The 24,034-nt window shown below is 41.4% G+C and overlaps 1 protein-coding gene across 7 annotated transcripts in view; it reads right to left on the bottom strand.

The window, feature by feature from the left end:
• CRTC1 (CREB regulated transcription coactivator 1) overlaps positions 1–24,034 on the bottom strand; it is a 138,031-nt gene that overhangs the window by 102,478 nt on the left and 11,519 nt on the right. The window lies entirely within an intron of this gene.

The following is a 24,034-nucleotide window of genomic DNA, read 5'->3' as shown; positions in this document are numbered from 1 at the left end:
AATCTTTTCATCTTTATTTCAAAAATGCTGCCATTAAATTCACAAATTGTTTTTTTTCTACTGTTTAACCACATTACTAATGTTTTTAGCAGGAAAGAGGAACACATGATTTAAAGTTTAATTTTAAACTCAGTCACAATTGAATAACACAAAGTAGAGCAAAACCAAAATTTACTCCAACCAGCCCCTTTAAATAGGGACTGATCCTTAGCCTGCTGTTCTAGCCCTGGGCATGAAGCCAGCCTCCAATACAAACCAAACCTGATTTGTGCGGTGTTTGGAACACACACAGATCCAGTGCCAGTCTTGCAAATGTCAGCCTTTGTTTCTGACAGGTGGCCAACCAAACTGGAAAATGTTTGTCCACTAATAATGAAACGGAGAACCTAAAACTGGACTTCAGAAGTTACAGAATTTCTGGGTACCTGGAGGTGGGGCCAGCGGGCCAGTCTGGGATAATGCAAAGTGCTCTAGAACCACGGACCAGAAGTTACTTTTGACTAAATAAAACAAATGAGTTTTTAAATGAAGCTCACTAAAAAAAAAAGCCTTTCTTGCATTCTAGGATGACATATGGCTTTCAAATACCTGCTCTTTCTACCCTGTCTTGCTCTTAAGATGGAAGAGCCTAAGGAAAGATGAAACAAAAGTGGAGATGCCCTCATTAAACAAGACCAAAATAGCTTTTATGCTCCATTTTGTTATTTTTAGATACAGAATGACGATTCTGTTATATAACAACATTAAAAATGTTTCATAATCATGGAGGCTGCTCCTTGGCTGACTTGGGTGCAACCTGTGCTCCTAGAGTAATACTCCCCCCCCCCAAGTCCTCCAGGTGGCAAATCTACTAACACTGGCTTTTTAAAAAACAAAATAGCAAAGAATAACCTTAGTCCAAGTGAAGCTCAATGTACACCGAGACACATTCCTCCAAACTCTTCACATGGCATACTGTCTTCTAGTGTCACTGAGACAGCAGGCCAGGCCCCCAAATGTCACCTGCTCTTCATATTCAGAGCTCATGCTTAAAACTATGCTTTTCATGACTTTACTGAATATTTGAGCTGAAAGAGTATCTTAGAATATGGGACAATGTCAAAACCAGAAGGGCCCTTAGAACACAGAATGTCAGAATTGGAAGGAATCTTAGGACACAAAATATTAAAGCTGTGAGGGGCCTTAGAAATACAGAACAGAGAAAGTTGGGGCAAAAAGAGGCATCACCAGTGTCATAGCTGATATCTACATAATGCTTTAAAGTTCAATTCAACTAAACAGCAAAGTAATTTTTTATATATGTACACATATACTCTGTGTGTGTATACACAATCTCATTTGATCCTGAAACAGAATGACAGATCTGAGAGAAACCTTTGAATTGCACACATAGAAAGAGCATCAGAGCTGGAAGGGGCCTTAGAAATTAAAGGTCAGGACTAGACTTAAAATCCATGAAGATCAGAGTTACAGAGACCTCAGAATGGATGCCAGAGCTGGGAGGGATTCTATAAAGTAAGCACTGAATGTCTGACAAGAGCTGGAAGGGAGAGGAGTTCAATGGTTCTGATAGTCAAGAAATGGAGCAAACTCTTCAACTCTCAGTCAATGCCACATACAGTGAGGCACAGAACAAACAAGCTGTCTCACAATCAGGAAGCACATCACCAAGTTATCATGGCCTAGCTATTCTAAGGCTTTTTTCCCCATGCTGACAGCTGATGTCCCCAGCAGGGAGTGTGGGGCGAGGAATCTCTAGAAGTAGGTGAAGTGTTTCAGCATTAAAACCTTTCCATTAGTGAAAATATTACTGACATAGTGGCTTTCCATCTAACCTTCTTACATTCACCATGAGGAACCCTGGTACATAAGCTACTCTCAGAGCGCCACTACACCCAATAACCCAATAGAACAAGAAAGACTAGGATTATGCCAACCAACTTTTCTGTCTCCAACCACAAGTCTGTAAGTTAAGGAAGTCTGCTTAGAATTCCTTCGTCTTACACTTCTTTTTTTTTTTTAACTTTACTTTCTATCTTAGAATCAATGTTATGTATTGGCTCCAAGGCAGAAGAGTGGTAAGGTCTAGGCAATGGGGGTTAATTGACTTGCCCAGAGACACACAGTAAGAATGTGTCTGAAATCAGATTTGAACCTAGACCTCCTGTCTCTAGGCCTGGCTCTCTATCCAATGAGTCACCTAGCTAACCCCACTTAGAATTCCTCCTAGCAAAAGCAGGATGCTTGATGAACTCCCACAGACTCCTCCATAGTCTTGTCTACCCTTCTCTAGCTGGGTGGCATAGCAGATAGAGTACTAGAGTGGGTGTTGGGAAGTCCTACATTCAAATCCTGCCTTACTTACTGATACTTACTAGTTGTGTGACCTTGGGCAAGTCATTTATCCTTCTCAGCTGAAATTTTCTCATCTGTAAAATGAGGCTAATAATAGCACCTTGTGTCTCAGTGTTGTTATGGGAATCAAATGAGAATGTTTTTAAAGTGTTTTGCAAACATGAAAACATTATATAAATATTATTATTAATGATTATAACAATAACTCTAACTTCAGAGAACTAGTTCCTTCCTTAATGCCAAGTCAACATAAGAAGATAGTAAAACTGAGGAAGTGTTTATGGGGGGGAGGTAAAATTCATTAATTCATTTAAACAAACATATTAAGTATATATTAAGTAACTATTATGTGCAGAGAACCCTATAATGAGTTTTATCAACAAATACAAGTCTCTAAATTAAGTATGGAATGTGAAGGAGAAATCCAAACAAAATACAATGAGAAATTTGAGGAGTCAGATACTTTCCAGCTAGGAGGGATTAGAGAAGACATCATGGAGGAGGTGGAAGGAACCTGAATGCATCTAGAAGGAAAGGAAGAAAGGACTTCAACAGAGCCAGGGAATAGGAGACTCTACCTAGGTAGAGGTCTGGCACAAACACACAGAAGAAGGTGGGATGAGACCAAGGAAAAACAAAGTCTGACACAGAGAGTAAAAAGGGGAGCATTACACGAAATAAAGTGAAGCAAGCAGTCCTGAATGCCAGAGTAAGGCCTTCTGGTTCTCAAACCCAGCCCCTGCTGATGACAAAGCCTTCCAAGACTCCTTTTCCAGCTCTGGCAGCACTTTCACTCACTTCCCCAACTCACTGGACTGGGTGAGGAAGTTAGAATACTTGTCCCTCTCATAGTAGGGAACTTCAACATACATACTGATATGCTCTCAAACACCGTAACAACCAGCCTCAACATTATAACTAATTTCCCATGTCCTGCTCCTCCGTTCCACATCAGCTACACACAGGGTTGGCCATACCCTCGATCTTGCCATCACACACTAATGCACAACTTCCAAACCCATGAGTTCTGAAATCACTTCTCCATCTACCTATTCTTAATCAAAACAACTCTGAGGTATCACCTCACACCTAGCAGATTGGCTAACATTACAGCAAAGGAAAGTAATGAATGCTGGAGGGGATGTGGCAAAGTAGGGACATTGATTCATTGCTGGTGGAGTTGTGAATTGATCCAACCATTCTGGAGGGCAATTTGGAGCTATGCCCAAAGGTCGACAAAAGAATATCTACCCTTTGACTCAGCCATAGCACTGCTGGGTCTGTACCCCAAAGAGATAATGGACAAAAAGACTTGTACAAAAATATTCATAGCTGCGCTCTTTGTGGTGGCCCAAAACTGGAAAACGAGGGGATGCCCATCAATTGGGGAATGGCTGAACAAACTGTGGTATATGTTGGTGATGGAGTACTATTGTGCTAAAAGGAATAATAAAGTGGAGGAGTTCCATGGAGACTGGAACAACCTCCAGGAAGTGATGCAGAGCGAGAGGAGCAGAACCAGGAGAACATTGTACACAGAGACTAATACACTGTGGTATAATCGAACGTAATGGACTTCTCCATTAGTGGCGGTGTAATGTCCCTGAACAACTTGCAGGGATCCAGGAGAAAAAAACACCATTCATAAGCAAAGGATAAACTATGGGAGTGGAAAAACCGAGGAAAAGCAACTGCCTGAATACAGAGGTTGAGGGGACATGACAGAGGACAGACTCTAAATGAACACTCTAGTGCAAATACTATCAACAAAGCAATGGGTTCAAATCAAGAAAACATCTAATGCCCAGTGGACTTACGCGTTGGCTATGGGGGGTGGGGGGGAGGAAAAGAAAATGATCTTTAACGAATAATGCTTGGAAATGATCAAATAAAATATATTTTAAAAAAAATTTAAAAAAAAATAAAAAAATAAAAATAAAAAAAAATAAAATCCATCTACCTATTCTTCCTCCTCTTCTTCCTCCTCACCATGACCTCCACTTTCTCAACCCTTTGGTTCTTAACTAGGCCGTGGCTTTGCACAGGTCACTCATCCTCTCCCTATCTCAACCCCTGGATGAACCAGTTCAACTCTATACTGTCCTTTACTTTGGCATCCTCTGCCTTTTTACTCTACCGAGGATCTTGTCCCAACAAGTCCCAGCCTTGGTTCCCTCCCACCATTCCCTGAATTTGTTCCTACTGGCTGCTGAAGGAAAACTGGAGTAGATCACAAAACAGTGCTACACTATCTTTCCTCTCACTTGGTTCCATACAATGTGGCCTCAGACCTCATCGTTCTACCAACATTGATTTATTTAAAGCTACCAGTGTTCTCTTAATTTTGTTAAATCCAATGGTCTTTTCTCAATCTTAAAGTCTCAGCAGCCTCTGACACTGTCCTTGACCTTCTTGATACTCATCTCTTGAGTGCTGTGGTCCTACTCTATCCTGGTTCTCCTCCTATCTTATCATTCCTTCTCAGTTTCCTTTGCTTCCTTCATTCAGGTCACACCCACTAACCATGAGTGTGCCTCAGGGATCTGTTCTAGTCAATCTTCTCTTCTCGCTCTATACCATTTTACTAGGTGATCTCAAGAGTTCCCTCAGATTTAATTTTCTCTATAATAATGATCCTTAGATCTACTTATTCAGGCCTCACTTCTCTCCTCACCTCCAGATTCAAATCTCCAACTGTCTATAGGACATTAAAAAGTAGATGCACAGTCAATACAATACCTTAAACTCAATATGCCAGAACTGAACTTATAATCTTCCCTTCTAAATTTTCTCTTCTTCCAAAATCTTCTATTAGAGTCAAGGGCAGCATCATCCTCCCAGGCACTCAGGCTTACATCCTAGGTGTAACCCTTACCTCCTCACTCTCTGTCACTTTCCATGTCCAATCTATCTTTTAAAATCTCTCAAATATAGCCCCTTCTCAGCTCTGACAATACTACTACCCTAGTACAGGTTTTTATCACCTCATACCTGGTCCACTTTGATAGCCTGCTGGTACGTCTGCCTGCCAAAAGTCTCCCTTCTCTAGTTCAGCCTCCATTCTTAATCTTAATAATTAATCTTCCTAAATTCACACATTAATCTTCCTAAAGCAAAAATCTAACTAAGTTTTACTGCCCACCTCCATTCAATCAACTCCAGTGGCTCCTTATCACCTCCACCATTAAATTAAAAATCCTCTGGTAGAAGCTGGGTGGCTCAGTGGATTGAGAGTCAGGTCCAGAGACAGGAGGTCCTGGGTTCAAATATGACCTCAGACACTTCCCAGCTCTGTGACCCTGGGCAAGATACTTAACCCCCATTGCCTAGCCCTTACTGCTCTTCTGCCTAGCAACCAATACACAGTATTAATCCTAAAATGGAAAGTGAGGAGTTTCTTTTTTTTAATCCTCTGTTTAACATTCAAAGCCTTTCATTCAGGCTTATCTTACTCTCTCCCATGCACTCTGCACTCCAGTGACACTGGCCTCCTTGCTATTACTTGCACAAGACCATCCATCTCCTGACTCTGGGCATTTTCAAAGGCTGTTCCTCTTGCCTAGAATTCTCTTGCTCCTCATATACCTCCTGCCTACTACAAGTCCTTCTTAATGTTCGTCCTCTCCCTCTGAGACCACCTCCACATTATCCTGTCCTATCTTGTTTCTACATAGTTGTCTGCATGTTGCTCCCCCATTAAAGATCAAGAGCAAGAACTGGGGAGGGATCTGAGGCAGGCAGACCTCCAGGTAGCATTTAACTGAGACTGGAAGGAAGCCAGGGAAGCCAAGAGAGGAAGAGGAGGAGAGAGAACATTACAGGCACAAAGGACAGCCAGAGAAAATGTATGAACTAGTCCGAAGATAGAGGATTTTGTCTCAGAAATAGGAAGGTAGTGAGGTGTGAGCCAACTGAGAAAACAGGAAGGGGCCAGGTTATAAAGGGCTTCAAAAGCTCTGAAGATTGAGGGCAGCTGGGTGGTTCAGTGGATTGAGAGCCAGGCCCAGAGATGGGAGGTCCTGGGTTCAAATGTGACCTCAGACACTTCCTAGCTGTGTGACCCTGGGAAAGTCACTTAACCTCCATTGCCTTAAAAAAAAAAAAGAATAGGGGGGGACAGCTTTTCCATCCATACTGTCCTCCCAAGGAACAGCTTTTCATTCATGCTGTTCCACTCAGGAGGCAGGCTTCCGCCTATGCTGCCCTCTTGGCCAAATTCAACATGATCTTCCAAATTAATAAATTTCTCTACAGATGAACAAATCTTGGAGGACCTCAGGGTGTTAAATAAGCTAAAATCACCCAAGAGACCAGTATCTCCCTCTTCTCCAGAGCATCTCCCTTCTATACCTACAGAGTCTCCTGCCCAAAGGTTTGAAGCTTGGATAGAAGATGACAAACTCTACTATGATAAAAGATGGTACCATAAGAGCCAAACTATCTATCTAGAGTCAAAAGAGAACATTAAGATCAGCTGTGTGATCAGCTCTATTGGTGACAATGAGATCTGGGTGCAGAAGACAAGTGACAGCACAAAGATGAGGATCTACCTGGGACAGCTTCAATGTAGACTCTTTGTCATCCACTGGTGCTCTGCTGCATGACCCCCACCTTCAGCCTTCCCTTCTGTACCCCCACTGTGGCTTGTCCTCAAGTGGCTTTTTGTTGTTGTTGTTGTTTTTGTTTGTTTGTTTTTGTTTTGTTTTTAAGAGAAATTAAACTTAGAGGGAATAATAGGAAAAATAAAAAGGTCTGGAGATTTAATTGTGGAGTTAAGAGGGGGCTCCTAGAGTTTTCTGAGCCCTCATTTAAGGAAAATCATTTTGGTAGCTGAACAGATGATGGACTGGAATGGGTAGGGATCTGAGACAGGCAGACCCCCCAGCAGGAAAATGCACTCGTCCATGAGAGAGATGAAAACTTTCTAAAAATGAGAGCTCCCCAAAAGTGGAACTGCCTTGAGAGCCAGGCCTCTGAGCAAAGTGAGATGACTACTGGTTAGGCATATGATAGAAAGGACTCCTATTCAGAATGGGTTGACCAGAGGGCCTCTAAATTTCCTTCCAACTCTCAAATTTTGTACTCTGTGATTTCATTATGAAGAATCAATCAATCAACAAGCATTTATTAAATATAGCTGGATAATGCAGTAGAGAGGGTGCTGGGCTTGGAGTCAGGAAGACCTGAGTTTAAAGAGTTTAAATTCAGCTATAGACACTTATTAACTATGTGACCCTGTAAAGACATTTAACCTTTATCTGCCTCACTTTCCTCTACTATAAAATGGGACTAATAACAGCACCTACCTATAGCTGCTGTGAGGATCAAATGAGATAGCAATTGTAAAATGTTTAGCACAGTGCTTAGGATATAGTAGGCACTATATAAATGCTAGCTATTATTATATGCCTACCATGTTCCATGTGCCACCTAGCTGCTAATTATTCCCCTTCATGTTCTGGGCTGTTCAGGTCAAGATAATATATTTCAGAGTGGAACAATGACAAACTAGCAGGTAATCAGAGGAAGCCTATCAAAGGAACATTATAAAAACTTAAAACCCCATGCTTTAGGGTGGTGAGAGTTGAAGTAACCCATGATTTTTAAGACTGGTGAAAAGGATAAGGGGAAATGATTTCAAATGTCATGGGGAAGAATTATTAGATTTGTTCTACTTAACCCCAAAGGAAAGAACTAGAACCACTGGGTAGAAAGTTACAAGGAGGCAGTTTTCTCTCAACACAAAGGAGAGCATCCTAAAAATTTAGAGATGTTTAAAAACAGTCTCATGAAGCAGTGAGTTCCCCATCTCTGGGGATGTTCAAGAGGAGTCTCCATACTGCAGTAATGCCAAACATGAGTCAATTCCTGTTTGATGCAGAGTTCAGACTAACTGAACTCTAGGGATGTGTCTAGCTCCAAAATTTTGCCATTCTAAATCAGCCCACAGCTGGCTGTCCCTCAGCCTAATAGAAATGAAACTCAACCTGCAGGATTTGGGCCTGAATTTAAGTTTCAGCTCTGCCCAGCCAATCATTTCATGTTAGCGTCTGAGTCCCAGTTTCTTCATCTGTAAGAGGGGGACAATCATACCTGTCTCCCAGCCTATTTATTAAGCTCCAAGTAGATAAGGCAAACAGTATTTTGTCAACCTTTGAGGACTATATAAACTAAACATGCTGTTGATGGTTATTATTTCTATAAGAAAGTGCTTTTCAGGTTCTAAACAACCAACTTCTTTCCAGATGAACTTTTTGGATTCTACCATTTAGTGAGCTGGGGGCAGCCTTTATAAGAAAAAAGAGGTATCTGTCCATTTCCTGAAAACAGCACAAGATATGTACTGTAAACCTTGTTTTCACACTTGGAATCCTTCTTATCAAGTCCAACCTACTACAAGAGAACAGAACAAGCATCACTGGCTTTTTCTTTTTTAACCCTAACCTTCTAACTTAAGATTTGATGCTAAGTATCATTTTCAAGACAGAAGAGTGGCAAGGACCGGATAATGGGGGTTAAGTGACTTGCCCAGGATCACACAACTAGGAAGTGTCTAAGGCCAAATTCGAACCCAGGACCTCACAACTCTAGACCTGGCACTCTATCCACTGTGCTGCCTAGCTCCCCCAGCATGACTGGCTCTTTAAAAAATCTACTCTCATCAGGGCTTACAGCCATTCAAATTCAGGAACACATAACACCGAGTGTGTGCTCAAAAATATTGATTGATACTTTACGCACCCAGCTTCACACAAAGCTTTTACCAGATACTGCAGATTCCAAGAGCTAGTTTCCCAGATAGACAGAAAAATTTCCTTTCACCCAGGTTAAATACACCTCAACCAGACCCAAAGTACTTCTGGCCACCATCACCTGTGATTAATTGTCAATTTGCTCTCAAGCCCTTAGGGGGTTGATCTTTTTAATTCAACAAAACCAAAAGTGTGTGACAGAGGCAAATTGACAACAGGTTATGAACAATACTGGGCCACCAGGGGAACACAAATCCTCCTACTTGGTATTTGCACAGAATCTCTCCCTGCAGCCCTTAGGCACTTTAGATCATAATTAGATCAGCTTTTTTCTTGTTGTCATAACCAGACACATGTTGCAGGAAATTGAATTCCCCTTTTGTTGATTGTACTACTGAGGCCCAGGGAAATCAGGCATTTGTCAAGTCCCAAACATCAGATGATAACTTAGTCCATGTTAACCACTGGGTAAAACTACCTGCTGCTTCAATGGTTACAACCCTGAGACATAGGTGATATTGGGCAAATCTCCCCCCATGTTATCCAAGTTCAGGAAAACAGGCTCTCCAGTTGCAGAGCTAGCATGCAAGAGAACCAGAATTCAAAACCAAGTATTCTGAATCTAAGTTTCAATCCCTTTCTAGCATACCTTCCCCAACATTCCTGCCAGCACTAAACCTTGAAAGACCCACATATTTTGTGCTTAGATTTCTATATTCTAAGTTCTCCAACTCAAACCAGTCTTGTTCTAAGGCTTCCTTGAGCTCTAAATGCCTGTGTCTTAAGGTTCCTTTGAACTCTAAAATCATATGGCAAACTCTCTTCAGTAAGCTCACCATCCACAGGCTCACCAAAAGCAAACCTAAACCTCCCCACCTGACCACAAAATGCCATATGTTAACTGCAGCCTTATTTACACTGACTGCACACTATATCCTATCTCTGCCTTTCATGTTCAAAAATCTAATTACCATCAGTAGCACCTCACAGTTCTTGACCTCATGTCACTTCCAGCATAGCAATAGGGATGCAATATCTACATAAACATGAGATCTTTATACCAGAACTATGATTTGGAAATGGACAAAATAATTAGGGAAGTCCACTGTTGCCAAACCTAAGGAAGAACAGATTATTTCTGTCTGGGGGCATTTAGGAAAGCTTCTTAAGAGTGTGGCATTAGAGCAAGGCCTTGAAAGATGATAGGCAAGAATTCAACAGGTGGATATGGGTGAGGAGAGGAGAGAAGAGAAAGAGGGCTTTCTGGGCACAGGGAACTGTGTGAACAACAGCAATGCCTTTTCTGGGATTGTGTTCACGAGCAAAGGAGCAAGAGTAGACCATGATGCAACAAACCCTCTCTCCCAAGCTGCTCCAATTTGGCTTGGTACCAACATCCTCAGTGCTTGATTTTTCAAAACCAAACCTGATAGAAACAGAAAAAGATAAGCTAAGGAAGGGAAGGAAGGGAAGGAAGGGAAGGAAGGGAAGGAAGGGAAGGAAGGGAGGGAGGGAGGGAGGGAGGGAGGGAGGAAGGAAGGAAGGAAGGAAGGAAGGAAGGAAGGAAGGAAGGAAGGAAGGAAGGAAGGAAGGAAGGAAGGAAGGAAGGAAGGCAGGAAGGCAGGAAGGCAGGAAGGCAGGAAGGCAGGAAGGCAGGAAGGAAGGAAGGAAGGAAGGAAGGAAGGAAGGAAGGAAGGAAGGAAGGAAGGAAGAAAAAGATTTAACACAGGGAAAGGAAATAAAGAATCTCCCCAGGGTGGCATTCTAGGACCAGACATACTAAATGCTTGAATTCCAATTATCTTCAAATAGGAGACAGAACACAGAAGAGATGGCATTGGCCTTGGAGCCAGTGATTCTGGCTTTGAGCCTGGATTTTTTCCACTAACTCTGACCTTGGACAAGTAATTTTACTTCCCCGAGCCTCCATTTCCTTATCCTGAAAAACAGTGATGCTGGTCCTTGCCTGGGACTTCATAAAATGCTAGATAGATGAGAGCTACTATTCAAAGCACTTGAAATCAAGAAAGTTCAAATGTAGGCCTGCCCTTTCTATAAGTTAGGAAGTAACTCTGGGCTGGTGTTTCTTCCAAATTTCTCTTTGAAGGGCTATTCAGGAAGGAAAACAATATCCCCATTTGGGAGAGCTTCACCAGCCAAAGAAGATGGCAGTTGGTATTTCCATTGTTGACATTCAATAAATATTAAGGCTTCAGTATTGTCACCACACATCAAGTCACAGATTTGGGAGATTAAAAAGGGACTTCAAGGAATCATCTAATTCAATCCGATTGAATTCAATTCAACAAATATACATTAAGCCTTTACTATGTGCAGAACTCTATGCTACAATGAACATGTTACTGAGCCCCATGACAGAACATCCATCTAAGGGGTTCCAAGAGGAAAATACAAAGAAACAGCCCTTGCCTTTAGTCTAATAGAGACAATAAAATACACACATACACTCAGAATCTTAATGCAAAAGTAAACATAATTAAACACATGAGAACTACAAGAGATACACAAGATACAAGGATTTTTTTGTTTTTATTGATTAGGAGTAAGAGGTTGTTGGAGAGAGAGCAGAGAGAACTAGATGATATTGAGATGGACAAGGGTGAGTCCAATTCCCAGAATGAGGGGAAGAACACACTGCTCATTTCACAGATGAGAGAAACAAGTTCCTTATGGATATCTTTACCATCTTTGTACCCTGGGAGCCTGGCATATTGCTTTCTACTAAGGAGGTACCTAGTATTTGTCCAATTGAATCAAACTGAACTGAATGAGCTGACCTGAACTACAGGGGAAGGAAATGAGTTACAAAATGCCAGATTTGGGGGCAGAGATACAACTAGAAATTGTATGTCCTCATCTGACCATCAGCCTTTATTTCCATTCCACCATTTTGTAATACAGTTAATATGTACCAAATCTAGGGTAGCTAGGTAGCACAGTGGATAAAGTACCAGGTCCAGAGTCAGGAAGACTCAAATTCAACTCTGGCCTCAGATACTTCCTAGCCATATGACCCTGGGCAAGTTACTTAACTCCTACTGCCTAGCCCTTGCTGCTTTTCTGTCTTAGAATTGATACTAAAACAGAAGGTAGAGGTTTGTAGAAATTTTTAAATTTGGCGGCAGCTAGGTGGCTCAATGGGCCAGGGCCATAAATGGGAGGTGCTAGGTTCAAATCTGGCCTCAGACACTTCCTAACTGTGTAACCCTGAGCAAGTCATTTAACCCCCATTGCCCAGTCCTTACCACTCTTCTGTCTTGGAATCAACACACAATACTGATTCTAAGACAGAAGGTAAGGGTTTGTTTTTTTTTAAGAAATTTTAAAATTTTTAAATACATACTAAAACTGTCTTGGAAAAGGCAATAGGGATGACCACAGTTCCTGACCTTAATTAACCCATTTTCTAAAATCAAAAGTCAAAAATGTAACATTAACACAGATACATATATTAGAAGATAAATAACCAAAGGGACAAGGCCCATAATCTACCCTACATGAAGTAACAACAATTATATCAATTTAGTTCATTTGCAGAGTATTTTCCTCACCAGAACCCTGGAAGGTTATTGGGAGGAATAGAACCCAAATTAATATTCCCCCAGTACCAAGAAGGAAACAGCAGCTGAGGGAAGGGGCTCAGGCCCAGCCCACAAATGCCATGACTAGTGAGGGAGGAGGCCATCTTAGCCCAGCTTCTGGCTCCAAAACCAGGCCTCAGTCCAATAATCCACCCCAAGATATTCAAATGAATCCTCCCAATATTCCCTGGAGGTACTAAAATGACAAGTATGATTTAACCCAAGCATAACAGAAGGAAAGCTAACTGAGCTGCCCCACAGTGACAAAATAGAAACCCATGCCAAGATCTCCTGCCTCCTGACCCAGTTCCCTACACAGGAGACCATAAAGACTAAAACAATATCTCTAGCATGAGCCTGAGGATAAGAAAGGATGTAGGTGTGAATGCAGCACCAGGAATGGATCCAAGGGATAAGGAACAATGCACAGAGAAAGTATCCATATGGGCCAAATAGCACATGGGTCTGGCCCTAGCCAAATTCCCAAAGTTTACTGTACTTCCTCCAGACACTTAACTATTAGAACTCCTTAGAGTCCTTTTTTCCCCTCCAGAAGGCATCAGGTTAACAGGAGGGAGATCTGAGTTCTGGGTCCTGGCTCTGCTACTAACTCAGTGGGCCAGTCAATGTTTCTTCTCTCAGCCTCAGTTCCTTCCTCTGTAAAATGAAAGATCCCATGATCACTAGGTGACCTGTCAAGAATCTAATTTTACTTGATATTCTGTGTTATTTTCACTGATCTCTGCCAGCTCTGACATTCTATTTAATATGGTCTAAGGTTCCTTCCAGCTCTGATATTCTATGTTCTAAGGAGCTTTCAAGTTGATAGTCTATGATTCAATGAGTCGTTCATTGCTGAAGCTGGCTATCAGAGGAGGAAGTGGTGAGGCTAAGGTTTGGATAACATACCCACAGGAGGGCAGAAGAACTGAGCAGGTATTTGCACTAAGGAAGGGACCTCCCAGCAAAGCCACCATGCCATCTGGCTGCTGTTCTCCTTTGAAGAATCAACTTCTGGTGGAACTGTGACCACCTCCGCCATGCTCCAACAGCCCCCACACAGTTTGGGGAACAACTAAACATAGCCGCCGCCACCCGTTGCTGGGGGTGGAGCAGGTGGACTGGCCCTTCTCTTCTTTTCAGCATCCCCAAAGATATACCCATCCCCTCTACCAAAACAACCTGAAGCTGTCACCCAGGGCCATCTCCTACTCTCCCATCCATAGTTATCAGTACAGACCAATGAGATGGCTGAACTGTAAATCATCTGGGACATTCATTGACAATAATTAAACTAAATAGGTAAACTAAAGTTTCATTTAAAAATTCAACAAACATTTAATAGGTACCTTCTTTATGAGAAGTACTAGGCTCAGTGCTGGGGTGGGTACAATGAGGCACAGTCTCTCACCCTCAGGGTGCCTACAGTCTAGCTGGGTGACAAAATGATATTTTGATACACTGATGGATCTGTGATCCCACCAATGTGGGAAATTTCCTCCAACAGTATAGATCACCATTCATGGCTCCTCATCCTGTGTAACTATGTTTCTACTCAGACTGACAAACAGCTAAGGAAGTCACAACCTCAGCAATGCCTTCATGAAATTCAGTCAATCCTTTTACCCTTTTCCGAGTTCATTCCTTATCTCATTCCCCATAAAAATTATTCTAAACTTCCTCTTCTCTCCTCAAGCCCTAATTTCCAGGCTTTCCTTACCTTCTAATTCCTTCCCTACTGCCTTCAAACATGCCTCCGTCTTCTCTATGCTTAAAAAATCTTGCCTGAACCCTACTATCCCCTCAAGTTCTCATCCTATATATCCTTTATTCAACCAAACTCCAAGACAAGTAAGGTCCTTGTTTTAATTTCTTCATCACTCCACTGAAACTGCTCTCTCCAAAGTCAACAATGATCACTTACTGGCCAAATTGGAAGGTCCTGTCTGACTCCTCATCATTCTTGATCTCTCTACTGACTACTCTCTTCCCCTCTCCAACCTTTTAAGATAAGACTTTCCTCATGGTTCTCTTCCTGTCTGACTCCTCCTCCTTAGTCTCCTTTACTGGCTAGTCATTCTTATCACACTCCCTAATTATGTGTGTTCCACAAGTCTTGATCCTGGTTGCCTCTCCTTTCTCTCTGGGACCTCGTCTGCTTCCATTCATTTAATTATCATCTGTCTGCAGATGACTCCTAGATTTATATATCCAGCCCTAGTCTCTCCTCTGAGTTTCAGTCCTACATCCCCTATTGGACTTTTCAAAGTGGATCTCGAATTTAACATATCCAATACAGAATTCATTATCTCCTCCCACCTAATCCATTCCTATTCCAAACTTTCTTATTTCTGTCAAAAGCATCACCATTCTTCCAGTTTTGCAAACTCCTCATTTTCCCTAACCTTACATAACAAATCAGTTGCCAAATCTTGCCATTTTTTTCTTCCACAACATCTCTTACAAATTTCTAACCCCTTTTTCTCTACTCACATAGCCATCACCTTCATTCTGGCCCTCATTACCTCTTTGCAAACTTTACAGGACTATATAAATACAAATGTTAGCCACTGTTATTCCTTCTTGCCTAAATTATTGCAACAGCTTCCTTACTGGTCTCCCAGCATCTTTCCTCACTCCTATCCATTCTCCATATGGCTGCTTTTTCCCTTAACTATCAATCTGATCATGTCACTCTCGATTACTTGAAAAACCTCAGCAATTCTATATTACTTCTAAGATCCTATATAAACACTCTTCACAGCCTACTCCCATCCTATCCTCCAGATATTACTGTACAAGATTCCTTTTTGTACCCTAAACCACACTAACTTCTCTCTTCCACTAATATGGCATGCTAAACCTGACTCCATGCCTAGAATGCTTTCCCTTCTTACTGTCACCCAATTGAGAGAATCCCTCTTCCTTAAAGATGTAATTAAAACACTACTTTTACACAAAGCCTTTCCTGATCCACCCTAATGTCAATACTCTCCTTTCATAATTATCTCACTTTTAACTATCTTATATCTCATCTGTATATGCTGCTAGATATACCTGTTGTGTCCTCTTTGACAGAATGTAAACTCTTTTTTTTTTTTAAACCCTCACCTTCCATCTTGGAGTCAATACTGTGTATTGGCTCCAAGGCAGAAGAGTAGTAACGGCTAGGCAATGGGGCAGTGAAGTGACTTGCCCAGGCTCACACAGCTGGGAAGTATCTGAGGCCAGATATGAACCTAGGACCTCCCGTCTCTAGGCCTGACTCTCAATCCACTGAGCTACCCAGCCGCCCCCAGAATGTAACCTCTTTAAGAGTGAAAATGACTACATTTTTTTGTCTGTGTAGCCCCAGCTCAGTGCCTGGCATGTATGCTGCCTAGCACAATAGGCTGCAAACTGCCACTGACTGACTCTTGTTCAAGTGCTTCCATATGTATTCATTCATCCCATGACCTTCAGTGATTGGATACAAGAGGTGCACCACTCTCTCTTACCCTTCATTGATGCCAAATGCCCAGCCTAGGGCCTCCTGAAATCTTATAGTTGGCTAAGAATAATATTCTTTACACTGATGACAAACAACAACAATTCATGTCCACATGGAATTTTAAGGTTTAAAAAGTGCTTTCCTCACAAATGTTCTGTGAGCCAAAAAGCAAGAAAATTATCTCCATCTTATAGATGATGAATCTAAGTCTCAAAAAACTTGAGTCACTTGTCCAAAATGACATATTTAGGAGTAGCCAAGTCAGGATTCAAATCCAAGCCTTATAAGCCAACAAATCCAGTCTCCTTCTGTTACACTATGATATGATAAATAACCATAGTAAAAATGATACATGAGAAATGCATATGGGAGATGGCAAACAGAATGCTATGTGGGGGGAAAGCTCATTTAGACTCTGAAGGCCAGAGAAGGCTGAGCTGAGTGTTAAAGGATGAGCTGGATTTCCACTGGGCGGGTGGAAGGGAGCTGTAACAGGAACAGCCTGAGGAGAATAAGCACGATCCCTGTCCCACATTCTGAATTCCATGTTCCGGTCCAATGGCAACATCTGGACAAGATGGGATTTCACTCCCGTGCATGATGAAAACCTTCCTGGGCAGGTGAAGCCGGCCCTCTCCCACGGCTCAGGAACCATGTTTTTCCAAGAAAAAGCAAAGTAGGGGAAGTCACCAGTTCAGCTATTTGTAAACAGAAAGATTAATATTATTCTACTTCCAGTCTCCTAGCCAACTTTTAAAAGCAGAACTCTGCATTCATTTTCTTATTTTCTCAAATAAGAATATCAACTCACTTTTCTACAACCCCTTACATTTACAAAGTGCTTTCTTCACAACAATCCTGTGAGGTAGGTAGTACAAAGACTGTTGTCTCCATTTTGCCAATGAGGAATCTGAAGATCAGCAAAGTGAAATAATTTACACCTGAGTCCAAGAACTATAAAGGTTGTGAGGATCAAATGAGAAAGTATGTAAGATTCTCTGCAAACCTTAACATGTTATATAAATGTCAGTTATTAAGTGCAGACTAGGAGAGTAAGACAGCAAGAATAAGTAATTGATGAGTGACAAGTGACCAACAAAGCTTAAAGCAAAACGAATGAACGAATAAATAAAAAAAAACATAGTTCCCATCTCATTCAAGGGATAATTGGGAGCTACTTTAGGGCTCTGAGAAAGGGCTTCACTCAGGCAGCTTAAACACCCAGGGAACCTGACTTGTTTTATGCATAGATGTAAATTGGTAGAAGGGAGAAATATAATGGTTTCAAGGAAGGAGCACTGAACTGGGAGTCTGAGGACCTGAATTCAAGTCCCAGCTCTGCCACTTCCTAACTATGACATTACAAAACACAATTTCTTCTTTTGTGAAAATGAGGATCTGCCTCAGCTCCAAAATACTTTCATTCATGGCAGAAAATTTAGATCCTTCCTTGATTCCCCCAGGTATAAATTAGGAATCCTACCTGACCTGGCAAAGCACTCATTTAAACCTCTTCTGCACTTCTCTCAATATACTTTGTGTTAAAATATTGGTGTATTGCTATAGCACCCTCTGTCTCAAGTTCTTCCTCTTCCTCCTTATCCTAGTCTTCATCCTCCTCCTTCTCTCTCTCCTCCCCTTTCTCCCTCTCTCTTGTCTCTCTCCTTGCTCTTTCTCCCTCCCTTCCCCCATCTCCCTCCATTGCCTCTCTCCCTCTCCTCATTCTCTCTCTCTCTCCATTTCCCCCTCTCGACCCCCCTCCCCCCGGTCTCAACACCCAGTGCAGAGTTCTGTGCATGGTGGGTGCTTCACAGACTCCTGGCTAAGTCTACTTGTTGTTGAGCTGAACGAAGCACTACGAGACATGGTCATATGGCCCACTTCCCTTCCAAAACTCACACTCTCTCTGAAAGAGGTACCGGAACAGTAACTTAACTCTTGTGGGAAATTCATTTTCATGTGATCTGATGCCATGGTGAATTCCTAGGATCCTAGAACATAAGTAACCCTTTCACTTTCAGCCCCACCACATCCTCAACACCAGAAGGGCAGGGATCCTACAAAACCAACCCCCTGGTGCCAGGCACACTGGCTCCCCAGACGCTTCTCCTCAAAGCTTTCTGCCGCAATAGGACTTACTCATGCACGTAGCCTCAGGTACCCAATGAAAGAAGGGCAATCAGGAGGAGGAAGCCCAACATTCTTTTTTGAATTTTCAAATAAATTATGTATTTTTCCAATTGGGCAAAAAAGAGAACTTTCCTGGAACATTAGTCAAACTGGATGTTTACACTTAAATGGATCAGAATGAGGAAACCCTAAATATCCAGTACTTTTTCCTAACCTCTCTTTTCCTCCTGTGTAAACAAGATACCAAAAAGTCCTCAAAATCACTTCACACACAAGTAAATCTCTGCAAATGTTAATAATACATTCAAAAACAATTAAAAAGTGCATGAGACTAAGGGATACCCTACAATTATTCAGTGACTGGCAAAATGGGAATTGACTCCAACGAGTTCACTGCTATGATGGAAAACATGGTACATTCAGCCTCAGACTGCACCATGCCACTCTTTTAGGTACAATTACAATTATTAGCTGGATAACAATCTAGACAACTAAAACAATAATTTTGTTTATGAAATTAGAACCTAAATTCTCTTTTAGGTTCCACAAAAGACTGAAAGCACTTATCAAGTTGCTAAATCAGAGAATAAGGCATTTAATAAGAGTATTTTTCTCTCTCACTCTAAGTTACATACTGTGCTCTAGGTCATCAAAATCATTACAAAGCTTATTCAGACAACTTTTGCTGGCTTCCAGCCCAATCCATTCAATGAAAACAACGAGGGTCTCAGCTGATAATAAAGAGATAATCAGTTTCATTTAGAACAATTAATAATACTAATTCATGGTATCATAAATTAGACCTGGAAGGGCCCTTATAAGTTATCTAGTCCAACCTTCTCATTTTACAAACAAGGAAACTAAAGAGGTAGAGGGAAGAGGATACTCCCCCCAATGACTTGTCCAAAGTCCCAGAGGTAAGTGGCAGAGCCAGGATCTGAACTCAGGTCTACAAACTCTGAATCATGAGCTCTTTCCATTATACCATGCTAACACTCAATATTTTATGGTTCTGGACTGTCATTCTTATTACTATTAAATGCCTCTGAGGCATTTTGGACTGTCAATATAATAGGAAGAATAATTGTCCATTTTTCTATAATGCTTTATAGTTTAATAATGCTATTGTTCAGTTGTGTCCAACTCGTCGTGACCTTGTGGACCATAATGCCCACAGGGTTTTCTTGGCAAAGATATTGAAGTGGTTTGCCATTTCCTTCTCTAGTGGATTAAGGCAACAGAAGTTAAATGACTTGCCCAGGGTCACACGGCTAATATGTGTCTGAGGCCACATTTGAACTCAGGACTTCCTGACTCTAGGCCCAAAGCTCTATCCACTGAGCCACCTAGATGCCTCTGGAGTTTAATAATAACTCATGTTAAATATAAGATGTTAAGGTCTGAAGAGCACCATATATATTTTATCTCATTTGATCTTTTACCAAGTGCTTTCCTCACATCTCTGTGGGGAAGGCAGTACAAGATTAACAGCTCTACTTAAAAATAAGAAACTAGGTAGCTCAGTGAATTGAGAGCCAGGCCTAGGGATGGGAGGTCCTAGGTTCAAATCTGGTCTCAAAACACTTCCTAGCTGTGTGACCCTGGGCAAGTCTCTTGACCCCCATTGCCTAGTCCTTACTACTCTTCTGCCTTGGAAACAATATATAGTATTGATTCTAATATGGAAGGTAAGGTTAAAAAAAATGAGAAATTAATGTTCACAAAGGGTAATGAGTCCATGATGGTCCTAAAGGTAGTAAGAGTACATGATACCAGGACTTAATTCCAAGGCTTCTAAAACCAATGCTTTTTTTTTTCTTTTCCACAGCACTGGATTACTTAGAACAACATTTCCCAATCCACAATGATTCGACAACTGTCTCAGATTAACAATAAGAGCATCCATCCAGAGGACGATACTCCAAGCTGATAGGGACACTATACTTAAACTCAAATGTCATTTTAAAAATATAAATTGAGGGCAGGTAGGTGGTTTAATAAATTGAGATCCAGGACTAGAGCTGAGAAGTCCTAGGTTCAAATGTGGCTTCAGATACTTCCTAGTTGTGTGACCCTGGGCAAGTCACTTAACCCCCATTACCTAGCCCTTACCATTCTTCTGCCTTGGAACCAATATACAGTATTGACTATAAGATGCAAGGTAAGGGTTTTAAAAAATAAAAATATATACTAATTAAAGCAACTGATATACATATATGTATACATGAAACATTTGTTTTTCCCAATTGTTTGGGCTTTCTGGTGCTTTTTTTTTTTCTTAATCCAAGAATAGTCCATGGGTAGACATTTCTGGAATAATGACATAGAAATGTCATCGTATTTTCAAATAATCCCACCCAAGAATACAGAAGGGTACTCCTTTCTTCCCACTCAAGCACATTCCCTTTTTATTCTCAGGATAACTTTAAATGAAAAGAATTCTGAGTGTCTGGCAGCATCACTTGGTGGGAAGAGAGAAAAAGCCCCACTTGGGACATGTAAGGCTCAAAATCACAGAATCCCAGAGTTGGAAGAGATCTTAAAGAATTATCCATAATTTTACATGGCAAGATTTTAGTGAATGCCAGTGATCTAGGTCATGCAGCTAGCCTAAAACAAAGTCATGATTTTAAGCTCGATCTCCTGTCTCCTAAACAGAGGCTCCTTTCCTTTGTATTACATCTCCTCAGCCACCATGGTATCTCCTCCAGTTTAGGCTCCAATTTCTTCACACTTGATTCTCTGGGATTCTTGCCTATCCCATAAGAACTGTGTGCATCTACAGTTCTTTAAGGACTGTGAGCCCAGACTATTCTCTCATACAAAACCCTAGGAAGTGGGGGAGATAAGTAAGTGCTCATTTTTAATTTACACATGAAGAAACTGAAACTTAAAAAGGTAAAGAGATGTGTCTAAAATGACATGGCAAATAAGTATCAGAGAAGGGATCTGAACCTAGTTTTTCTCATTCCTAGGTCAGGGCTCTTCCCAGTACACTACACTGCCCAGGTCAGTTAGCACTCCTGGAGTCATTCCAGAGATGTGATGGCTTCAGATGGGTTTTGAAGCCTCTGGGACCCTAATCTATTAGAAGCCTTACCTGGCCCTGGGAATTGATGTCTTCCAGCCACAGATGGCCTTTTAGCCTCTATTTTTCTTTTCTAGAAAGCTGAGAAAGTCATCTGTCTCTTAAAAGTCAGGCTAGCAATTTTTCAAGTTCAGTCCCATAAGACCTAAAGCTCCTAGAAGATTTTCAGGAGAAAAGTAGCCCTCTTATTTTGCCTAAATGTCCTCAATGTTCTGGAATCTCTGTTGGATCAGTCTTCTCATATGTCAACAGAAGTACCTAAAGATGTTGCCCTGGTAGCCCTTCCTTTACATCCGGCAAATGATAAATATTGACTTTCTCCACACCTCCCCTGGGCAGAGCCTTTTATTAGCTTCCCTGTTTGTGCACCTGGATCACCCACCCAGCTTGAGGTGTGACAGCTCCAGAGGAAGGTGGAATCAATATGGGAAGCCAGATACTCAACTTCTGCCTGGTCCTCAAACAGCTGGTCAACTGTTGGAAATCACATCCGGTAGACTTTGGAATGGGAACCAAAGCTGAGAACAACAAAAGAGGGAGTCGGATCTGAGCCCATGCCCTAGCCTTTTCCTGTAGTCACTATCTCTTGTAGAAACACAGAAGAACAAAATATTAGAGCTGGAGGGGACTTAGCAACACAAAATGCCATCGGAACCCCAAACCATGATTTTATAGATGGGGAACCTGGGAATCACAGAGATTAACTGATTTCCGCTTGACCATAGTGAATTAATAGTAGAGCCAGGGCTAAAATTTAGGTCTCCTGCCTGCCAGGCCAAGATTTTTCCCCCTACACTATGTGGACACCAAATGTCAAATGGTTTTTAGGACACTGCCTTGTAATATGATTATTTCTGTCAGTATCTCATGGCCCCCAAACTAAATATTAAACTCCTGGCGGGCAAGAAATCTCATATACATCTGCACACCACACAGCAAGCATTCAATGCCATTTTGCTGACTGGATGATTTTCCATACCACCCTGAATATACTGTGTAATACTCTTAACTTTCCAACAGGTCTTTCATTAAAAGCACATCTTAGCTGAAATCTGCCATCACCATGTTAGCAATATGAAAAAAAAAAACACCTTCAGACCTTTTCTTCTTGACCAGTGTCTCCCCTCTTGCCCCACAAAGGTCATAAAAAGGAACTCCACCCTGGAGAAAGGAAGTGCCTCCCTTTTCTCAGGCCTTACCTAGAATGCACTCCCTCCCTCTTCCCCTCTGCCTCTTAAAATCCCTTATTTTTTTTCAAAGCTCAGCTCAAATCCACCTCCAAATTGACCCTTGTGATTTATGTAGCTCTTAGTGCCCCTCCCCTCAAATTACCTCATAATTTAATCTGCATCTGCTTATATATGTATACATGTAATCTCCCCCAATGAGCTAGATGGTTTTTTGTTTTGTCTTTGTATCCCTAAACCCAGTCTTGTGCGCCCGGCCCATGACAGACACCCAATAATGCCTGTTGATTCACTGATTGACAATTTGTCCCAAAAGAGAAATTTGCACAATATGTACCCATTCCAAAAGCAGTAGGGAAATCGATAGATGACAAGATACTGCTATTAGGATTAGACCCTAAGAATGCTATTTTTAAAAAGCCTCTCTGTAAAGTATTCATCACAGTTTATTTTTAATAACCAAAAAACGAAAGTAACCTATGTGTCCAACAACTGGGGGATGGCCAAAGAAACCAATGTTTCCACATAATGAAATATTATTGCACTGTGAGAAATTACAAATGAAGATTACAGAGGAATAGTGGCACAGAGAGCAAAGAATGCAGAATCAGAACAGGATCCACATGGTCTATGACTACAGAGAAATAAATAATAATCATCACAGCACCAGATTTTCTTTAAATGCACATAAATAAAAGATGTTGGAAGGAGGCATAGAAGCAAATGACCTATTTGTTACTGAGTTAAAGTTAATATGCAATGGTTTAAAACACACCACAAGCAGTTTGCAATTTATAGTTATAGAGTTTTATTTCATTTTTTAAGTGTTGTCTCTTTTTAAATGTTTTTGTTGAATTACTAAGTTTGTCATTTTAAAATTCCTTTAATAAAAACCCTCTATCCCACCTCTGTCCTGGGCTGCTCTGGGGAAAAGTCAGGAGAGGGTGAGCCTGGCTCTTCTGGAGATGCCCAAGTTCCCTTTTATCTGAGATTCATGTAAGAGGATTCTCTCCCTTGGCTAGGATGCTCCTTAGCCTGGCACTCAAGGCCTCTACCATCTGACTCCTCCAAATGAGCAGTGGCCTCTGAGTCAGAAGGCCTGGTTTGTTGTGTGACTGACTAATGGCAAGTTGATTTCCAACCCACTCAGGGTGTGAGTTTGCTCATTTGTAAAAAGGGATAATAATAATCCTACTGACATGGGCGGATTTTTTCCAATCAGTCGATGAATAAACCTTTAGTGAGCATGTAGGCACTATGGAAGGCACTGGGGCAATCAAGCCAAATCAAAGAGTCCCTACCCTCCAGGAGCTCACAATCTAGCCACAGGAGACAATGTGTTCACATATGGGTATTAACAGACAAAAGAGACCAAAGAGATTTAAGGTGAGCTGGGAGGAAAGATATGACTGGCTTGGGGAGGAGATAGG

The sequence above is a fragment of the Monodelphis domestica genome, chromosome 3, assembly GCF_027887165.1.
Source record: "Monodelphis domestica isolate mMonDom1 chromosome 3, mMonDom1.pri, whole genome shotgun sequence".
Classification (NCBI taxonomy): Eukaryota; Metazoa; Chordata; class Mammalia; order Didelphimorphia; family Didelphidae; genus Monodelphis; species Monodelphis domestica.
This window is presented reverse-complemented; position numbering and strand designations above follow the sequence as displayed.